This window comes from Gopherus evgoodei, chromosome 1 (assembly GCF_007399415.2).
Source record: "Gopherus evgoodei ecotype Sinaloan lineage chromosome 1, rGopEvg1_v1.p, whole genome shotgun sequence".
Lineage (NCBI taxonomy): Eukaryota > Metazoa > Chordata > Testudines > Testudinidae > Gopherus > Gopherus evgoodei.
The window spans coordinates 218,672,688-218,688,263 of NC_044322.1; the positions used below are offsets into that span (position 1 = coordinate 218,672,688).

At 45.7% G+C, this 15,576-nt stretch overlaps 1 gene segment (V, D, J or C); it reads right to left on the minus strand.

The window, feature by feature from the left end:
- LOC115636523 overlaps positions 1 to 15,576 on the minus strand; it is a 448,049-nt gene that overhangs the window by 115,525 nt on the left and 316,948 nt on the right.

Genomic DNA, 15,576 nt, shown 5'->3' on the forward strand with positions numbered 1-15,576 from the left:
TCAGGTTCCAAGAACTCTGCAAACATCCTCACTGATCTCCTGGCCTGTGCATATCTGTAGGGAGGCTGTGCACCAGGCTTGGGGCAGAATTTCTAGATTCTTACCAGGTGCCAGAAGCAGCAACAATCTCAACATTTTTGCCAGTGAATTTTATTCTTCTGTCTTGTTTATTTCTTGGTTTTTATGAAGGTGACAGGAAGTGATGAGGAGGTCAGAGCCCCTCCCCCTACTATGACTTCCCCTGTGAAAACCTGGGTAGGGAAGAAATTGGAATGGTGTATAATGTTCATAGATTCATAGACTCTAGGACTGGAAGGGACCTCGAGAGGTCATCGAGTCCAGTCCCCTGCCCTCATGGCAGGACCAAATACTGTCTAGACCATCCCTGATAGACATTTATCTAATCTACTCTTAAATATCTCCAGAGATGGAGATTCCACAACCTCCCTAGGCAATTTCTTTCATCTGAAACAGGAAAATGAATCACAGAAAACCAGGTTGGCCAGAGATCTGCATAGCTGCTGTTGGCACTACAGTCTGAGGATGATCTTACTCATTGTACTAGATACCTCAGTCTCTGTAGGCCAGGCGTGTAAGGACTAAAACCATCCCTCACACCAGCACAACGGGTTGGGGATGAACAACTCCTTACACCTTCCACTCCACCATTCTGGGCTATGTTCTTCCAGATAACATGCAAAACTGGTTGCCTGAGCACTCTTGATCACAAACATTTCTTCAGCACTTTATAGAAGAGATTCAGAAGTGTTAATTCTGGCTCCCGGGCAAATCCTAACTCATGTTATTGCATTCTGCCCCCAGTAGTATAGCTGAAGTTATTCTTTCCTTCCGTTCCTGAAAGACTCAGCCATATGCTGAGCATGTTGAAGTTTTATTGTTGCAGTACCAGGGTTATGAAAATGTTTCTTGTTTTCCACAATTTTCTCCTCAGAATCTGTGGAATATTTTGGAAATCCAGAGATATTTTTAAAACAAATTCAGTCAAAATTCGATGGTAAGACACAGTTATTTAGTAAATTAGTTTTAAATTCATTAGTAGTTTTTTATATATTGATTCATTTTCACTCAGGCTTCTCTTTGAGTACGTCTACACTATGGGATTATTCCGATTGTACATAAACCGGTTTTATAAAACAGATTGTATAAAGTCGAGTGCATGCGGCCACACTAAGCACATTAATTCGGCGGTGTGTGTCCATGGTCCGACGCTAGCGTCAATTTCCGGAGCGTTGCACTGTGAGTAGCTATTCCGTAGCTATCCCATAGTTCCCACAGTCTCCCCCGCCCCTTAGAATTCTGGGTTGAGAGCCCAGTGGCTGATGGGGCAAAAATCATTGTCGCGGGTGGTTCTGGGTAAATGTCGTCAGTCATTCCTTCCTCTGGGAAAGCAACGGCAGGCAATCATTTAGCTCCCTTTTTCCCTGGATTGCCCTGGCAGACGTCATAGCATGGCAACCATGGAGCCCGTTCAGCTTTTTTTTTTTTACAGTCACCCTATGTGTACTGGATGTTGCGGACAAAGGTGATACTCCAGCACTACACAGCAGCATTCATTTGCTTTTGCATGATAGCAGAGATGGTTATCTGTCTTTCTGTGCTGTGTGCTGCTATCATAGGTGCCCCTGGCTGAGATTGGCTGGGGGTGCAAAGGCAAAATGGGGAATGACTTCCTGAGTCAATCTCTCCTTTATGGTTTTTAAAAATAGAGTCAGTCCTGCCTAGAATATGGGGCAAGTGTACTAGAGAACCTGTGTATCAGAGAGCACAGCTGCTCTGTGTCAGATCCTGCAGAAATGATGAGCTACATGCCATTCACGGGGGGGTGTCTCTGCAACGACCCCACCCATTGCTTCCCTCCTCCCCCAACCTTCCTGGGCTACCATGGCAGTGTTTCCCCCCCATTTGTGTCATGAAGTTATAAAGAATGCAGGAATAAGAAACAATGACTTGTTAGTGAGATAAAATGAGGGGGAGGTAGCCTCCCGGAGCTATGACAGTCCAGGCAGGACATTAAGCCGTGCAGGGGAGAGGAGCCCAGTATCCTACTGCTATGATAGTCCAGGCAGGACAGAATCTTTTCTTTACACAGGAAAGGGAGGGGGCTGATGGAGCTCAGCCCCCAGTTGCTATGATGAGGACAGTTACCAGCCATTCTGTCCCATCTGCTGGGAATGAGCAAGAATCATTCTTATTTTCACCCAGGCACCCCCGGCCAGCCTCACCTGAAGCCAGCCAGGAGCACTCACGGGTTGATAATAAGAACAGTTACCAGTCCTACTGCACCCTCTGCCACCGGGCAGGGGAGAGGAGTGGATACTGCTCTTCACTGCTGCAGCATCATGTCTACCAGCAGCATTCAGTAGACATAGGGTGACATTGAAAGAAGTCAAGAAATGATTTTTTCCCCTTTTCTTTCACGTGAGAGGAGGAGTAAATTGACGATCTATTCCCTGAACCACGCCGGACAATGTGTTTGAACCTACAGGCATTGGGAGCTCAGCCAAGAATGCAAATACTTTTCAGAGACTGATAGGGACTGTGGGATAGCTGGAGTCCTCAGTACCCCCTCCCTTCCTCCATGAGTGTCCATTTGAGTCTCTGGCTTCCCGTTACGCTTGTCACGCAGCACTGTGTAGCCTGGAGATTTTTTTTTCAAATGCTTTGGCATTTCGTCTTCTGTAACAGAGCTTTGATAGAACAGATTTGTTTCCGCATACAGCGATCAGATCCAGTATCTCCTGTACGGTCCATGCTGGAGCTCTTTTTGGATTTGGGACTGCATTGCCACCCGTGGTGATCAGAGCTCCACGCTGGGCAAACAGGAAATGAAAATCAAAATTTTGTGGGGCTTTTCCTGTTTACCTGGCCACTGAATCCGAGTTCAGATTGCTGTCCAGAGCAGTCACAGTGGTGCACTGTGGGATACCGCCCGGAGGCCAATACCGTTGATTTGCGGCCACACTAACCCTAATCCGATATGGTAATACCGATTTTAGCGCTACTCCTCTCCTTGGGGAGGAGTACAGAAATCGGTTTAAAGAGCCCTTTATATGGATAAAAAGGCCTCGTAGTGTGCATGGGTACAGCATTAAATCAGTTTAACGCTGCTAATATTGGTTTAAACGCGTAGTGTAGACCAGGCCTTTGAGTTCATTTGAACAAATACTCTCCTCCCACTGAGAGATGTTTCTTTATTTTCCTTGAGATCTTCCTGCCTAGATCGTTCACTTCCTTCAGTTTCCCCATCCCCTCCCTGTAGAAGTTGTCTCCCTTCACCTCCCTACCTGAAACAGTGAGAAAATCCCAAATCCTATGTATTACTGCATTTTGGAGATTGTTACATGAACAGTCTACAGTCGACTGTTGAGCTCTCGAGGCTGGGAGGCACTGTGGGGATTTCAGTGTTTATTGGCATCTGTCTAGCATTGCCTGATATGGATCCTGTAGTTCAGTGGTGCTCAGACTTCAGGCTCAGAGGGAAGATAACGTTATATGGAGCTTATTGGAATAAAGCAGAGCAAGGGCACTATTGGAAGTAGCTGGGTGTATCAGGAGAACTCTTACCCAGGAGAAGCTTGTTTTAGTGCCAATGGCTAAATATGGGTGTTTATGCAAATTCTCCTGCAGACATCGACACCAGCAGGTGTTACTGACACTCAGTCTGTGTCTGTAACATTCACTAGCATTCAGAGAGACTCATCCATATGAGAAAATAAAAGCCAGTTTCATGCACACAGAGATAGAGTGGGTAAGAGGAGCCTCATGAAGTTAACGCTTGACTTCTAATGCTTCTCCTTGGCATTGCACCTTGAAATAAGCAGGGTCTGAATGAGCTCTCCCTTGACAGCTAGTTGGGGATGAGGAGAGACTTCAGGTGCAGACTGTATTTACATGAACATACCCTGTTCTGCTTAGATATCCAGCAGACGGAGCTCAAAGTGATCAATTTTGGCTAGTGTTGGGTTACAAATCACTTAAATACTGAATGCAGGAGTAGAGAAATGTTGTTATCAATATTGTTATCTTTATTGTATGAATAAAGGGGAGCAGAACTGTGCTTAACCTGTCCTGAATGAGGGGGTCACCCTCAACTAAAAGCATCTCATTAAGCCAAGGCTCAAATACCAGAGCCCTGTCACTGTAAGAGGGGAGGGGATAAGTGGCTCAGTCAACAGCTTCAGACTCTCTCTAAGGTTCCCTGGTCTGGTTTAACCTGTTTCTCCCCACTGTTCAAAGATAGAGCTAAATCAGTTTTATTAGAAGTCCTTTGTTACTTTAGTGCTCAATAAACCTGAAATCACTTGTGGTGATTTCCTCCCAGCCTGCTCCAGGTTTCCCCCACTAAGCACTGACAATCACTAAGCTTTGGGTGGAATCTTAAGAGACTGACTTAAAGAGCTTCTGCCTCACCAGCAGAGAGGCAAATGGCTGCTGGGAGCAGCCAGAGGAAGCAGGTGGCTGGTGGGGTGACCAGCAAAGTGGAATAAGCAGCTGGTGGGGTGGCCAGTGGAGTGGGACAGCAGCTGTTGGGATGGCCAGCAGAAAAGAGCAAGTGGATGGTGAGGCAACCACCAGAGAGGAACTGTGGCTAGTAGGGCAGACAAGTGATGAGGAACAGTGGCTGGTGGGGCAGCCATCCAGAGCAAGTGCTCAGATGGCAGAACAAGCAAAATGCATTCTTCCCTGAGTGGGAGGTAAACTCACAAAATGCACTTCTGAACCCTGGGTCCTACTCCTAACTCACCAAGGACAAACACTGTGCATAGGGTATGGGGAAGGAGCCCGGGGGACACAGAAAAGGAACTGTTGGTTGTAGAACTCAAGAACATGAGGCAGAAAACTCTGCCCCACACACTCTGGGGTGGGTGTCCTGCTCACAGTTCTACGATTATGAGTCCTGCTCGTGGCATTTTCCCTACTCAATGTCAGGTAACTTCCCTCTTTTCATTAAAATTTCTCTTCTATACTCAGACTCTGTGCTTGCCAATGAGGAAATGTTGCCTCTCAGAGGCACACAGGGGTGGTGTGTAATTTTCCCAGGTTACTGGGTAGGCCTTGAGCTGGTTCTGTATTGTATTGTTGAAAAGGAACTCCTAGGTATTGTTGAAAGGGAAACTCTAGATATCCTGGTTGCTGCAGGCTTCGCCTGGCAGAAGGGTTACACTATAAATGCCACATTGAAACTGACCTAAAATGTTTCTGCAAGATATCAAAATGGGTCAAGGAAAGAGCAGAATGGGATCTGGACCTTTTCATCTATAGTACCTGAGTTCTGATCCATTTATTTTTTTAGGGAATTTTACTGCTCTTGAAAGTTGTTGGATGTCAGCATTTAGGGTCAGATTTTTCCAGGTCACAAAATCTAGTCTAATTCTTTTTTAATCTAAGTGATTATTTTACAAAACAAAAACAAATAAATGAACAAAAATGCAGTCAAATATAAACTCTCTTCCCTGATTCAGATATCAGAGGGAGACTGGAAGGAATTGGTTGGATAAGCATATTCTCTGAAAGAGGAAAGTTAAAACCAAAGGGAGAAGGCAGAGGCACACGAGACTCTATGAAGACAATATGAGGAGTTATCAAGGCAGATTGACTTGAAGGAATATGTTGCTTGTTCCAGACTTTTATCAGATAGGGTTTCAGGCACAAAGGCCTGGATCCACTAAGATACATAGGCACTAAATCCCAGATTGAGACACTATTGCAATGCACAAAACTCCTGCTTGCCTGCTACCTAACCCTGTAAATGCCCAAAGTTTTGAGAGTAAAATTGTGCCTGATGTCTATTTTTTTCCTCCTGATGTGCACACTACTACTTCATTCAAGAGGTCCAAATGTCTGAGCTCCAGAGCGATTCATGAACTGAGGTATAACAGGTGTCTGACTGCTTAGCTTGCCTGTGGGCCCAATCTGATAGATGTACTCTGAGGCTGCCTAGCTCCACACAAATGGATGGAGGAGAACAACCTCCTTCATAACTGGCCAGTGGTTAGGGTACTCACCTGGGGTATGGAAGACACCCCTAGGTCAAGTCTCCTCTCTGCCTGATGGTGACAAGGGATTTAAACAGGGATCTTTAACCCCCTGAGTGAGTACCCTAGCCACTGGGTCACAGACCAATTCTTGGCCCTCATCTTCTTCTTTTCTCAGCTAGCTGGGGTCAGGTCTCTGATCTTTTCCCAGTTTGCTGGTGGAAAGCTCGCTCCCTGCTCACTCCATCCTACCATACACAGTCCACCACCATTTTCTTGGCCACCCTCTTGTTCTCCACCCATGAATTCTATTCTCAAGTGCCTCCCTAACATGATTTCCTTCATCCATCCTTAGTAGATGCCCATACCATCTCAGCCTTCTTTCTCGCAACTTCTCTCTGACACTCTGGATCTTGGTCTCACTCCTGGTGACGTCATTCCACGTGTGTCACCCTTCTCACTGCCCTCTAACATCTCATTTAAGTCTTATCAAGTGTTTGTCTTTGGTTCCCCGTGTCTCTGATCCCCTTCAGTGGCCATTACCAGGAAGGCTAATAGAAGATATTTCTGATAGCCTGTTTCCTTTCTTATTCTGCTTTCCTGGGAATCCAAAGCACTGTAGTTACTGGGGAGTTAGTTAAATGTCAGCAGCACAAGTGAACATGGGGTGGACCGTCTGTAACATTGGCCTGTGCTGAAAAGGTGTCATGTCCCCCAGAATGAATCTGTTTGCACACAAACATACATAGAGTGCAGATGCGGGGGTGGAGGAAAGACATTTATTCACTAAACACTCTACATTATTTTTCTCCCTGGCTCCTCAAGAGTTTATGTCCTGAAGCAGGTGGACTGATGGCTCTGGTAACTGTTACTTTCTGCTTGTCTGTCTCTCCAGTGCCAACATCAGTATCTGAGTGTTTAGATACAGAGCCATAGCTAATTTCATTGTCAATGAAGCGATTGTCCATCATTCTGAAGGCTGTATTTGGTGCTAGCTGCTGTTTGACCTCTCAGACTAGCTCTCCCTATTTTTCTCCCTGACAAATTCCAACTGAGGTAATGATGTTTTGCCTTTTCAAAATCACCTTGGCAATTTCATTGCTATATTCTACTTCACTTCCAATCCTGTGACAATGTTCTGTACTGTCACTGGCCAGAAGTGGCTGAGTGTTCCCATATTCAGAACCTGCAAAATGCTGTGAGATCCTTCAGACTCTGAATACAAATTGGTATGTCACACACACACATGTATATACACACTTTATCTATCTATCTATGAATGAGCTGGTCTAATGCAGCCAAAACAGTATTCAGGAATATTAATTTACCCACTATTCTGAATAGCTCTTCAGTTTAACCATTTGTGCAACTTATTTGGTACCAGAGAACCCTCATTCAAAACACTCAGTGAGGGGCAAAGTTTGAAGATGATACAAAATTACTCAAAATAGTTAAGTCCAAAGCAGACTAGAGGAGTTACAAAGGTATCTCACAAAACTAGGTGACTGGGCAGCAAAATGGCAGATGAAATTCAATGCTGATTAATGCAAAATGTCAAGTAGTCACCGGGCAATGCTCTGGAATTACTCCATATGAAGCCAGTCAGGACTCTGGTGTAGCATGCCTCCTCTCTCTGAGCATACTGTCGCCAGGGCAAGAAGCTTACACAGCTTCAACCTTCCTAGATCTGACCTTGGAGCATTCAGCGTCCCCTTCCACAACGTATGCTTCCCACAGCGCGTTCGCCTGGGCAGGGTTCCTGGGGAAGTCAGAGGGCTCTGCACCCCAACTCCACAGTAAGACGTGACTCTCAGCCAGTGTAAAATGGAAGGTTTTTTAGTCGACAGGAACACAGTATAGAACAGAACTTGTTAGCACAGAAATCAGTGACTGCCAGCTAAATCCATCTTGGGGAGTCCTGTGCCAGAATCTCTGAACATCCCCTCTTCCAGTCTCCCCAAACAGACTGCCCAGCTTCCAGTGACCTGACCTCAGACACCGCCGTTGCTCCTCCTTGTCTTTGTCTCACTTCCCAGGCAACGAGTCACCTGGTTGAATCCCCCTCCTGAGTCTCAGGTTACAAAAGGCACTGGTCAGGCAGGCAGCGGGAGTAGCCTCACCTGTCCCAGGTCAACCTGTGGAACTCATTACCAGGGGATGTTGTGTGAAAGACAAAACTATAACTGGATTCAAAAAAGAATTAGATAAGTTCATGGAGGAAAGGTCCATCAGTGGCTAGTAGCCAGGATGGACAGGGATGCAATCTCATGCTCTGCGTGCCCCTAAGCTTCTGAATTCCAGATGCTGGGACTGGATGACGGGGGATGGATCACTTGATGTTTGCCCTGTTCTGTACATTCCCTCTGAAGTATCTGGCATGGCCACTGACAGAAGAGATGAACCATTGGGCTAGATGAACCATTGGGATGACATTATATGGTCGTTCTTATGTTCTTAAGAGCTTTTGTCTGTTTCAGTGGTTGGGGAGGAGGGGGCTAGGGGTGGTTATGCTGAGTACTTGCATTTATATATGTAATCACATGCTGAACTGTACCTGAGCAGGAATGTTTGTGTGTGAATGAGATTATCTGCTCTTCATCCATCAGTACTAGAGAAAGGCTGATGTGTAAAGTTCGCCCTAAAATACTATATAGTTGAGTGTAGATTTCATCGGTCTGTTCATTAATAGGGCATGTGGATGACAGATAGTTATGTGTGTGTCTATCTATCTATATGTATAGACACACACACACACACACACACACCATTTATTACAAAATTTATAGTAGGGAAGACCTATTATGTCAAGGTGTCATAAACAGATAGCTAAGGGTTAATGTCTCTTTCACCTGAAAAAAAAAAGTAACCTGAAGCACCTGACCAGAGGACCAATCAGGAAACAGGATCTTTTTCAATCTGGGTGGAGGGAGTTTTGTGTCTGAGTTCTTTGTCGTCTGCCTGTATGTTCTCTCGGATGAGGAGTGATTTCTATTTCCTGCTTTCTAATCTTCTGTTTCCCAGTTGTAAGTACAAAAAGATCAGATAGGATTTATATGGTTTTTTTTGTATTTACATGTCTATAGTTGCTGGAGTGCTTTAAATTGTATTCTTTTTGAATAAGGCTGTTTATTCAATATTCTTTTAAGCAATTGACCCTGTATTTGTCACCTTAATACAGAGAGACCAATTTTATGTATTTTTCTTTCTTTTTATATAAAGCTTTCTTTTAAGACCTGTTGGAGTTTTTCTTTAGTGGGGAACTTCAGGGAATTGAGTCTGCAGCTCACCAGGGAATTGGTGGGAGGAAGAAGTCAGTGGGGGAGATCTGTGTGTGTTAGATTTACTAGCCTGACTTTGCATTCCCTCTGGGTGAAGAGGGAAGTGCTTTTGTTTCCAGGACTGGAATTAGAGAGGATGGACTCCCTCTGTTTAGATTCACGGAGGTTGCTTCTGTGTATCTATCTAGGAGCACCTGGAGGGGGGAAGGGAAAAGATTTATTTCCCTTTGTTGTGAGACTCAAGGGTTTGGGTCTTGGGGTCCCCAGGGAAGGGTTTCGGGGGGACCAGAGTGCCCCAAAACACTCTAATTTTTTGGGTGGTGGCAGCAGTGCCAGGTCCAAGCTGGTAACTAAGCTTGGAGGTTTCCATGCTAACCCCCAGATTTTGGACGCTAAGGTCCAAATCTGGGACTAGGTTATTGACATGAGTGGCAGCGTTTGTGGGATAGACAGAATCCCTACAGGCGATTTGTTCCACACTACAGCCAAATCGCTGCCCCACTGACCGACCTGACCAAAAAGACCCAGCCAAATGCAGTTAAGTGGACTTATGAGTGTCAAAAGGCCTTTACCCAACTTAAGGCAATGCTCATGTCTGACCCTGTGCTCAGGGCCCCGGACTTTGACAAGCCATTCCTAGTAACCACGGATGCATCTGAGCGTGGTATAGGAGCAGTGCTCATGCAGGAAGCAACAGATCACAACTTCCATCCTGTCGTGTTTCTCAGCAAGAAACTGTCTCACAGGGAAAGTCACTGGTCAGTCAGTGAAAAGCAATGCTACGCCATTGTGTACGCCCTGGAAAAGCTACGCCCATATGTTTGGGGACGGCGGTTCCAGCTACAAACTGACCATGCTGCACTAAAGTGGCTTCATACTGCCAAGGGGAACAACAAGAAACTTCTTCGTTGGAGTTTAGCTCTCCAAAATTTTGATTTTGAAATTCAGCACATCTCAGGAGCTTCTAACAAAGTAGCTGATGCACTCTCCCGTGACAGTTTCCCAGAATCCAGTAGTTAAAAAGTGTTCTTAAACTGTAGAAGTCTGTTAGTTATATACTTAGTGGTATATGTAACCGTGCATGCGTTGTAGTAATCTGTTTATTTTAAAGTTCTATAAGGAAATCGCCGCCAGTGAGCTTCCCCACTATCTGCAATTTGGGGGGCGTGTCATAAACAGATAGCTAAGGGTTAATGTCTCTTTCACCTGAAAAAAAAAAGTAACCTGAAGCACCTGACCAGAGGACCAATCAGGAAACAGGATATTTTTCAACTCTGGGTGGAGGGAGTTTTGTGTCTGAGTTCTTTGTCATCTGCCTGTATGCTCTCTCGGATGAGGAGTGGTTTCTATTTCCTGCTTTCTAATCTTCTGTTTCCCAGTTGTAAGTACAAAAAGATCAGATAGGATTTATATGGTTTTTTTTGTATTTACATGTCTATAGTTGCTGGAGTGCTTTAAATTGTATTCTTTTTGAATAAGGCTGTTTATTCAATATTCTTTTAAGCAATTGACCCTGTATTTGTCACCTTAATACAGAGAGACCAATTTTATGTATTTTTCTTTCTTTTTATATAAAGCTTTCTTTTAAGACCTGTTGGAGTTTTTCTTTAGTGGGGAACTTCAGGGAATTGAGTCTGCAGCTCACCAGGGAATTGGTGGGAGGAAGAAGTCAGGGGAGGAGATCTGTGTGTGTTAGATTTACTAGCCTGACTTTGCATTCCCTCTGGGTGAAGAGGGAAGTGCTTTTGTTTCCAGGACTGGAATTAGAGAGGGTGGACTCCCTCTGCTTAGATTCACGGAGGTTGCTTCTGTGTATCTCTCCAGGAGCACCTGGAGGGGGGAAGGGAAAAGATTTATTTCCCTTTGTTGTGAGACTCAAGGGTTTGGGTCTTGGGGTCCCCAGGGAAGGGTTTTGGGGGGACCAGAGTGCCCCAAAGCACTCTAATTTTTTGGGTGGTGGCAGCAGTACCAGGTCCAAGCTGGTAACTAAGCTTGGAGGTTTTCATGCTAACCCCCATATTTTGGACGCTAAGGTCCAAATCTGGGACTAGGTTATTGACACAAGGTCACTATTAGCTCCTGCACTTGCAGACCCAGGCATACCTTGTAGGCAGATCAAGGCCCATCCTCCAGTGCCTTTGAAGGAGGTGAACTTGATTCCCATATGTGGGATGGAAACCTTTATTGAGGTAAGATGTTTATGGAATAAGCACAATATACTTTCTAGTGCAGATGCCTTTGTGTTGAGCATCAGCTCATAGCAGCCTCAGGCTTTAAAAGCTACTTTACTGAGAGAGGGGATTTCAGCCAGGGCACAGGGTTATCCTGTAACTCAAGAAATCGTTTGAGGAATTTCAAATTCTATGTAGACAGCCCACCAGAGTTATACAACAGAGATCTGGGAGGGTACATGAGAACAGAAAAGGATGTGGGATAGGCAAAGGAGGGAGCAGACAGGAATGAAGAGAAGTGAGGATGAAGGCTTCTCCCCACAGCTCCCCACTAGACAAATGTCCCTGTGCAATAGATGGAAGTGTTAGGGGGCTTATTCCTTCACCCTCTCACTTCCCTGGTCCTTCTTGCATGAACAGAGAGCAACAATATCCGAAGTCCAAAGGTGCAAACAGTTCGATGTTTATTGGGGTGAACTTCCAGCAAGCATGATTCCAGTTTCCTTCCTTAGTGTCCCCCTTCCCAGCTCTGACAGCACAGAGCCTTGTCTGTGTCCCTGTTCCTGTTCCTGTTCCCATCCCCTATTCCTATTTCCCCCTTTAGCAAAACATGATTCCAATTCCCCCATCCCCAGTCCCTGTTCCCATTCCCCCCTCCTTTTACTTCCTGATTGACTGCAGACTATATAGTAAAACTTGAATTCTGCTTAGCTATTCCTTAACCAATCATTTTACTAAAATTTAACTAACCAATCCTAACATATTGCAACATGGTTATTTAACCAATTATATCCCACCACCTTAATTGGATTACACCCAACAAAATTAATTATACAGCACACAGAAACAATAACAGAACCAGATAGACACCATGCAAATAAACATACAAAACAATACAGAAGTAAGGCTTTCACAATTACATTTATACAGACATAAGGGTTTTCCAGCTGTGTCTATTGATAAGTAAGTTCTTGCCAGACGGGATGCTATCAAACTAAATTTCCTTTTACATCTTCTAGGCTCTTCCCTTTCTCTGGAGGTGATAGGAATATCAGGGCAGGATTGTATTCCTAACAACCCAATAGCACCTTATTTCAATGTGACTAGTTTGGAATGTGAGGATGTGACCATACACTTCCCAGCTTATGGCTGCCTTTGCTGCTTAGCCAAAGAACCAGGCCTCAGACTGTCGCAGTAAAAAAAGGCCATTACACAGATATGATTTTTCATTCTTTCTTTTATACCTCTATAACTAGCTAAGTGATAAGAATACATCTAAATTCTTAAAGTATAGGCCTTTGCAGACAGGCCTGAATATCTATATCCTAACAGGAAGGTTCAAGGGCACATAGCTCCTAGGACAAAGGCATGTGGATGCTCTTTGCCTCCCCTTGCTACTCTGCAATGAGAGTCTCTTCCTCTGGAGCACTAGGGACAGTGCCTGGGCAGTGATGCAGGAGCACCTGAACCTCACTTGGCCCAAGAGAGGGAGATTTGCTGTTGGGGACCATGTGCCTTTGTGCGGGCTATTTATCTGTATGTGACACCCCCTATTGGCTGGGATAGGCCAAGCCTTCTATGCCAGCTCCTTCTGGGGCAGAGCAGGTTGGTCAGGTCTGTTCAATACTTGACTGAGGCCAGCATTTTGAAACTGGAGGTCATGGGTTCTAATCCCTCATGCTGCCAGTGTTACTAGCTCTCATGATTTCTTCACCAGTGATGGGGTTTGGACCAGGGCTGCAGTCAGTCTGTGATGATAGGGAAGCTGCAACTCTCTAGCAAATTTCAGCCCTGCCTGGGGGGAAATCCCCCTCTGATTCACTGCCTTGCTTACTGCCCTAACTTCTGGAAAAGGGCAGACAATCAGAGCTGCTGCAAGAAGAAGGCAAAGCTCTCTCCATTCCCCTCAGGTGCTGATAAGCCCCTCAATAGAGGGGAGGAAGGGAGAAGAAAGATCCCAGCAAGTCAGGATGGCTCCACCCTTTAAGCCCTCGTGCAGTGCACAATGGTGTGGCTCCCATGTTGCTTCCCCCACCCCTCTCTTCCCTTCAGCACTCAGATAGGGAAGGGGGACAGGGGACTCTTTTACAGCCCTTCCTCTGATGCCTGGGAGAAGAGAGGGAAGGACCTAGAAGAGGCAGAAGTGACACTGTGTTGGGGGGAGTAGAAGAACTGATGTGGGGACACAGTCAGTGGGGAGTTGAGGGGCAGAACAGATTGCTGGTAAGGGAGGAGGCAGATATGGGGTGGGAGCTCCTGCAGACAGGGTCAAAATCACTGTATTGAATTTGGGAACTTTTGTAACATTAACAGTGACAGATATGCTGCAGGGAGGGATGGACAGAGGGGCAGAGAAAGGTCAATAATCAAAGAGACCAAAATATAATAAAACACACATTAAAAAACTCATGATTTTTTGGGTTCTGACTGATGATGTTTGAACCTTTGGGTTTGGCAACACTGGGAGTTTGTGTTTTCTCCGTGGCTCTCCCAGGAGAGCACTCCTATCCCATTTCCTCTTACCCAGAGGCATGGGCATCAATTCCCCTTGTTCTCATAGGTGTAATTCAGAGCAGAAAGAGACTATGACTTTCTCCTGCATTCTTCCCTCTTCCTGCATCGGTTGTGGGTAGAGATGCAGGGGGAAGCTCCTCTCTGGGAAGGCAGCTGCAGTAGCAGAGGGAGGAGGTCTTTGCAGGGGGAGGACATGACTCTGAAGCACTGTGTCTAGGCTGCTGGCACAGAAATACACAGCCAAGTCCTCTGGCTCCATGGGTGAGATGTCCAAGTGAAGGACCTCAGTCTGCAGCCTTTCAGCTTGGAATCGATCAGTGATGTTGTCTTTGTCTCTTAGTTTGGTGTCACAGAAGGAAATGAGCAGCTGCAGGCCCTGCCCCAGATCCTGCTGGTACTAGAACATGCTGTTCTGCCCAGAGGTTAGTTCACATGTGAGCTGGGCTCGGTGTCCCTTCTACAGGATCAAACTCTGGATTTGGTCGATCTGAGCACCTGAGCATCTTGTGAGAAAAAGAGATAAAACACAGGCTACAGAGACAGTGAAGCACATGGCTCTGTGAGAAACGTCCAGAACCGTGCCCTGTAAACACGGGGATGGAGATTCATGTCTCAGCGAATGACTTACTTGCTACCATGAAACAAATGGCCATGTATCAAAGTATATGCATCTCCGTCTCTATCTCACTGAGCAGGAACACTTCCTTGCATTGAGTTTTACACAGCTCTGCTACGTAGGGTTGCTCCCCTACCCCTGGAGACAATAAACAGGATCCATTTGTGATTTGTCTAGGGTGGGGGATGGGACGGCGGAGTCATAGGAGCCTATATAAGAAAAAGACCCAAAAATTGGGACTGTCCCTATAAAATCAGGACATGTGGTCACCCTAGATTTGTCTCCAGGCTCCTGCACTCACAGGTTTCCCTGCAAAGAGACAGATCCTTTCCAGGTTAATGGGTCTATGTGGCATAAATACAGGGGTATCTTCACAGTGACAGACCTCTGCTTTGCCTCTATCTCTGGCTAACTAAACGGCTTGGCTTCCACAGCTGGTGACTGGGTACCCTTCACCATTGTTAAGTGCTAAATGACATCTCTGTCCCCTGTCACATCATTTCTGTATGTGGCTATGCCTGAGGTGTGTTTGCTGTGAGGGACGAGCAGCACTGGTGGGTTATTGCACAGCTGTGAGGCACAAAGCTCTCACTGTGCTTTACTAGCGACACAGAAATACACTGCAGTGTCTTCAACCATCCCCGGGTTGATTGTCAGGGAGGTGTTTAGAATTGCTGGCCGTGCCACACTGTATCTGGTTTGGAACTCTTTTTCTATTTCTGATGAATTCACATCTCTGGAGGTGGCTACTAACTGCAGTTGCCTTTCTGCACCCTGCTTCTGCTGATACCACAGGACAGTATAGTAGGAGCTGTCGTCATGTTCACATGGGATTCTTGCCTTGTTCTCATTCTGGATGACTATAAACTTCTCCTTCTGCAGCACTGTCACCCCACTGCAAAGACCTGTAAAGGAGAGTGGAGGGACAGGGTGAATGAGGGCCATGGAGGATGGAACACAGCTCACTTGGTCTATGTGCATTTCAGGATCCAGTTCTAAAA